Source organism: Phalaenopsis equestris, unplaced genomic scaffold (assembly GCF_001263595.1).
Source record: "Phalaenopsis equestris unplaced genomic scaffold, ASM126359v1 Scaffold001041, whole genome shotgun sequence".
Classification (NCBI taxonomy): Eukaryota; Viridiplantae; Streptophyta; class Magnoliopsida; order Asparagales; family Orchidaceae; genus Phalaenopsis; species Phalaenopsis equestris.
The window spans coordinates 35,965-43,226 of NW_018165480.1; positions in this window are offsets into that span (position 1 = coordinate 35,965).

A 7,262-nucleotide genomic window follows, 5' to 3' on the forward strand; every position below is an offset into this window, starting at 1 on the left:
CAAGTGTTTCTATGGTCTAATTCTACCACCAGTAAAAATTTCAATGGATTAGACTTTTCCTTGGTCAAGTTGTTGAATTTTCCTTGACAAATCCTATTTTTAAATGAAAATAAATATATAAATTAAATTAAATTTTGAAAAATGACATTTTCTCCTCTGATGGCTTAATTGACGCATGAGTAAGGTGGGATGAAAATTATAAAGTCATTTGAATTAAATTTGATGAATCATGAAGCGATAGAGCCTTAGGGGAAAAAGTGTAATTTTGAAAATTTAGCTTTAATTAACACTTAGGCTTAATTCAAAAAATGGAAATGGGAAACCTTCGATCTTAATTAATATATTTGGATGATTCAAACATAAGGGATTAATTGGTAGAAACTAATCTCACTTTTTCCAATTAAATGATAAATTTGAAATTTCCTAGATTATTAAAATTTGGAAGTCTACCAAATTGAAAGATCCTAGACTTAAGGGTATAGTTTTGGGTGTTAATAACTCACTAATTTAATACCCTTATCTGGTGTTCATGTGACATTCAAATGTTTTGATGATGAATTATTGTCATTTAAAATTTAATCTCTTTCAAAAGAACTAAGACATCCATCAGGATCTTAAGGGCTTGGTGGTGACTCAAGTTAAATCAAATTTGGTTAAATGATATTTAGAAAAGTGAATAAAAATTAAACACCTTTGAAACACTACAAGCCCAAGTTAAAACCAAAATTGGCTAAGTGTCTTAATAACACTAACTTGCCCCTTTAAGAGTCTTCACCTGCATAATTCTTAAATTGAATGATAAATGATAATCACCCTACTTATAGGGATAATTGAAACATCATTGTTCTTTGAATACTAGAAATATTAAATGGATGGATTATTAAGCAACATAATAAGTTTAAATGAGCTTGAGACTTTTAACCAGGTGGTGAGGGGAAAGCATGGACCTGCATTTTTCTCCTGACCTGTTGGATACCTCGGAGGTCTGCTAAACTTGATATGTTTTGCATAATAAAATCATCTTTAATCGAACCAATAAGGACTCACCAAGATGTAATCTAGGAACCTTTTTTTTTTCCACTTTACATAAAATGCTCTTACATGCATTTTGAGTTTCAGTTGGAGATGACGGGAAGACCATCCAGGTACGCTTTTATTGTGATTTATTTACCTACATTTTTTGTTTCCCATACTTTTTTTAGTACGTTACTGTACTTACTCACCTACATGTATAACCAAAATACGAACTTGCATGCTAAACAATGATGTCACCCGACATGAAAACCAAAACTGCTAGGATAGCCACACAACTAAAACAAAAACTAAAAACAATCAAGATAAAAATCACCTCCACAACATTCCCACACCATTCAAAATATAAAACAACTCAAAATTTAATCACAAACAACACACAAAACAATAATTGCAAATAAATTAAGACATCTCTATCAGATGATCGAGAAACCCTCGGAGGAGGTAACCTACAGTTGAGGTAACCGGAGGAGGTAACCTACAGTTGTTAACGAGGCTTCCCATGGTCTAAATGAAAGTATGGAACTCATTAAATTGATTTTAGTAAATTAATTTGGACTAAGTAAATTCAATAAAAATTAGTGGTACCAGAATGAGGGAACCGTAGGATCCTAACCGATGTCGCTCTAATCAACTTTAACATGCCCCTATAAATTCTTAAAGAACTATAACCATAGGGACATTTGATTTTACATCATAAATTAACATACTAAAAAACTTAAAACTTGTCACGACGAGGAGCTTGGAGCTAGCACGATGGGCAGCACGGCCATCTTCAACAGCAAAACATGTTTTCCCCAGCAAAACCAATTTCCTTCCTTAGAATTAAGGAACCAAGCCATAGGATTTTGAGGTTGTCTGCTTATGCAACATAAATCATCACCTCATCTTTAGGCCATTGAACAGCTCTATTGTACAATATAATCCCTAACTCGTCTTAGGATTCAGAGTTTGTCGTTCTTCACGATCTAAATCCTCACGTCTTCCATGTTATTTGTATGATCATTTCACATAAATGTAAGCCTTAAACTAATAGAATTGGCAAGATGAAACACTCAAATAAATTTCTCCTTAAAACTGAAACCAATCAATAGGATAGATTGGGAATTCGCATAGGTTCTCCTTCGGATCTATGACATTCCCTAGTTCTTCCTCCTTTGAATTCTATAATAAAATGTTCCAAATTTGAGTTATTCTCATTTCACACTTCTTTGTCTGATTTCATTGAAAAAACCCATCCTTTCGAACTCCTTGAAGATAATATTCTCTAACTTTTATTGAGAGTTTTCTAAGGTGACTTTGGTTACCTAAGATGTAATTAACTATAGGGGCTTGCCCTTATAGGAAGCTTGTCCGAACCCAGCTTAATATAAACCCTATTTAATTTTTCATATTAAATAGGAGAATTTGTCGACAGATAAAATGGTTTTACAGACCAAACACATGTCATATACTTCTTAGTTTATTTGATCAAGCATCATCCTTAAGTTTTGTGTTTATCCTTCGAGATAGATATTGAAGTATAATACTCTTTCATTTAAACTATAAAAAATATGATATTTTTCTAAACTATATATAGATATGTAAATTAAATGTCATTCTAAAGCGGGTGGTCCTGCACTAGGTCTGGCAAATATAGATATGTTAATAACTCACTAATTTAATACCCCTATCTGATTTCATGTGGGGTCAGAGCCTAATAGTTGTGTTGGTGGACTAGTTCCACCTGGGTATTATGCATTGTTAAGTTGGTCATGCACTTGATCCTGAATACTTAACATCTCCTTTTCAACTTTGATTTGTTAATTTGCAAAATATATGGAATTGTGTGGTGTTGTGCGCGCTTTTAAAATTTTCTTATGTTAATCAAATTTTTCTACTTTTAAACTACATCATAAATTAAATAAAAAAAACTTACTCGGTCTACATATCAACCCCTGTTAAATTTTAGTGCTTGCACTAAGATTACAAGGTTTTGGCCAAAAAGCTAACCCCAGAGCTTTCTCTTTTGAAGTTGCTGCAATGGCATGCCCAACGCTAACTTTTTCCTGCAACCTGTTGATGAGCCGCAAAGCCCGCAATGTCGTTCCATCCATAAAATTTGGAACCAAATTTAAAGATCTCGAGGTCATCCTCGGGAAATCCCTGTTCATCATAACGAAAGTCACCACTACAGAAGTTCAGGAGCCATTTGCTGAATTTAACCTGAACTGCCTTCAGAACTTCCCTCCTTGTAAGAGGGTCAAGACTATTGTCGCCATGGCACCCACCAAGCCTATTGTTGTCGCTGCTGCTAAGAGAAAAGAAGTTATGATCATGAAAGATCCAACTGAGGGATTGGTTGTCTCATCATCAGTATTTGAAATTGGATCAATTTTAAAGACTACACCGCTAACTTGAACCCAAAGGAGAAACCATAATAGGAGGGTTCAGAGGGCTATTAAACTATTAAAGCCCAGGCTCCTAAGGAGATACCTGTTGAGGAAGATCCTCACCAGGATGAGTCAAGATTACTGGAAACATATCCACTCCTGCGAGGAAGTAGATTCCATTCTTTATTGGATACCAATGGGTACGAGCGTATCCAAAAAATTTCCGCTACTTTACCATCACTTCGTGGACATGGTGAGGAGAGAAAGAAGTCAACTCTTATCACCCGAGTCAGTTCAGTTTTCATAGGCTAGCTACCAAGGAAGTTTGCTTAGTTAGTGAACTACTTAAACAAGTGGGACATGCAGTATCCCCTCGCAAATAGAAAGAAATTATAAAGGACATCAGATCTGTAAGACTATCTCAGAAATCAATTAAAGCTTTGTCTGCTCGTATTCCTATCTAGTTCCTCTTAGGAAGCAGAGTTGATACCTCCATAGTTACCAACGATTCTACCATCACCAGGACAGCAGGTCGTCGACCAGCCAAAGCACGAATGGGTCCAAGAATTCTACCGATCACACATTACAAGGATGTTCCTAAAGTTTCAAAGGAAAAGATGAAGAAATTACCCAGTGTTGTAGTCGGTCTACACCATGGGGAGCATACTTCTCTTCAACATACTGATGTTTCTGCTGAGACACTTCGTCTCAAGACATCACCGTCAAAGAAGAAGGTGTGGGTACCCAAGGTCGTTGTACCGATACGGTCCGGTGAGCTCACAGGGAAAAATCATGGGATGAAACCAGGGTCCGAAGTATCTGAAATTATCTGAAAAAGAGGGGGAGGTCCAGCAGGGTCCTTCAGATCTTAAGGTAATTCAAGAATCAATAATTAAAGGAAAAGTTGAAAAGCTCAGGGTCAAGAAGATTTTTGAGTTGGCTCGAGAGTTGGCTCGAGAACATGGAGTCTCCATTGACGAAGATGAAGATTTTGACTATAATGATTACCTTGAAGAAGATTTCATGGATGTCCATGTCAATGAAACCAAAGCCTCTACATCTGTGCACGAGCTCAACCTCTCGTAGAAGAGAACATCGTAGATGAGCTACGTAGGTCTATCCTCCTAAGGGATGAGCAAGTCAGCCAACTAAATAAAAGGATAGAAGAGATAGCCGCAGCCATGACCGCCATGGCCACAATTCAAGGACAATCTCAACCCCACAGTTAGCCTCTCTAGAGTTCAACCAACCAGAAATTATACATATTACATATTTTTCAACTCAAAATCTTTTATTTCCACCAGCAGGGTCCTCCAAATCTTAAGGCAATTCAAGAATCAATAATTGAAGGAAAAGTTAAAAAACTCAGGGTTGAGATTTTCGAGTTGGGTCGGGAACATGGAGTCTCCATTGATGATGATGATGATTTGACTATAATGATTACCTCAAAGAAGATTTCATGGATGTCTATGTCATTGAAACCAGAGCCTCTACATCTGTGTGCAAGCTCAACCTCTTGTAGTCATCAAAAAGAATGTCGTGGATGAGCTGTGTTAGGCTATCCTCCTAAGGGATGACCAAGTCAGCCAACCGGAGAAAAGGATAGAAGAGATGGCCGCAACCATGACTGCCATGGCCACAATTCAAAGACAATCTCAACCCCACAGTTAGCCTCTCCAGAGGTCAACCAATCAGAAATTATACATATTACAGATTTTTTAACTAGAAATTTTATATTTTCACCAAGGCCCCATATGTATGTGAAAGTGTGATTAGAAAAATGTATTTGTAAAAAGTATATTTCATGTAAAAAGTATAAAAAGTATATTTCATATATAAAAGTTAGTTTGGTGTTGTTTGTGAAAATGCTTGTTTAAATGCTTATTTGTTAATTATTTTAAGATGAAAATTAGTGTTCAAAAAGACTAAATAGACCTTGGAGTAAATGAAAAGAAAATTGAAAATTGTGAAAATAAAAGAATGAATTTTTTTGCCACTCGCACCGGCATGGGCGCCGGCAGCGCCCTCAACCCAAAAACCACCCAAAGCACTTTAAAATTGTGATTTGCACAGTAAAAATGCCATTTTTACCTTTTGGTCACCTTTAACCTCTGGTTTTTGCACCCAGGGCTTTCTATTGTTCGGATTATAGGCGATTTTAAGGCAAACAAAGTTCAAATTTCATCTTCTCTAGATAAGAGCTAAAGTTTGAACTCAAAATTTTTTATTTTCACCAAGGATTTATATTACTTTACTGAGATCCAAAATTTTAAATTTTTTTAGAAGATTTTGAGAAAATCCTTTGGTAAAGAACTCTTACAAGGCTCCATTACTTTCCTTTACTCAAGGTTGTGTTGTAGAAGATTTATTAATGTCTTGGAAAGTTGCTACAAATACTGATACAAGGCTCCATTACTTTCCTTTGGTTGCGCTCTGGTTTATTTAGTCTGCTAGAAATAGCTACAAGTATACCTCTCCCCCACTCCCTTTTCTTACTATTCTTATATTCTAACCCATCTTACTAAGGCTAGTAGGGCTCTTAAAGCTGAAGCCACCTATCCTACATCAAGGAGGATGCCTATACTAGTTAAATGGCAGCATGCACCTTTAGGTTTGTTTAAAGTTAACATTGAAGATAGCTGACTTATTGATTACTTCAGGCTGGAGGATTATTTACAGAACCTTTGCGCATCTCTTTTTTCATTTTGTTTCTCCAGTCACTGCTACTAGCCCTCTGGAAGCTGAATGTTGGGTTGTTATGTTTGCTCTGAAAATTGTCACTATATTTTAGCTAACATTTCTTATTATTGAAACTAATTCTACTCTGTTTTATAACTTGTTAATGAAGGCTTCTAAGCCTCTTATGAATCTCATTCCTATATTCAAACGCATTTAGGACATAATTTATAGTTATCTCCTAAACATTGAAATGAGTTTTATTTATCGGGAAGGTAATTCCCCGGTGGATTGGCTTGCAAATCATGCTACAAATGGACCTTTTGTCTCTTTACAACCTTCCCATAATCTTAGAAATTTATTGCATGGTGATCTTTTGGATCTGTCTCATGTTCAGAGATAGTTTGGTTTACTCCTTTTCTCTACTCTATTTTTTCTTGTTTCTATTTGATTTTTGCTGGATGTTTATTTTTTTTAATGGGTACACTCTATTATTTGGTTTTCCTCCCTGAGATTTTCTATGGGCTCAGTTTTGGAGTTTTGGGGTTTCTTATATATTTCTTTTGGGCTTGGCATTTTTAGAGGTGTTACGGCTTAGAGATTATAGCCTTGATGTGCATATGGTTTCTTCCAAGTGTACTATGTTGTTCTTCACTTCTATCCCTAGCTTAAGCAATTCTCATGTGCAAGGAGTGTTTCTTGGTCACTCCTTTTTTCTACTCCTTTTTTGCTTGTTTCTGGTTACCTTTCAGTGTTGTCTTTCTTGTACTTACATACTTGCATGCTAAACAACGATGTCACCCTGCATGAAAACTAAAACTATTAGGACTGCCACAAAACCAAAACCAAAACTAAAATTAAAATCAACCAAGATAAAATTCACCTCCACAACATTCAAAATATAAAACAACTCAAAATTTAATCACAAACAACACACAAAACTACAACTTTAACTAAATTAAGACATCTCTATCGGATGATCTGGAATTCCTCGGAGGAGATAACCTACGGTTGCTAACGAGGCTTCCCACGGTTTAAATAAAATTATGAAACTCATTAAGTTGAGTTTAGTAAGTTCATTTGGACTAAGTGAATCCAATAGAAAATAGTGGTGCTAGAACGAAGGAACCGTAGGATCCTAACCAGTGTTGCTCTAATCAACTTTAACATGCCCCCATAAAA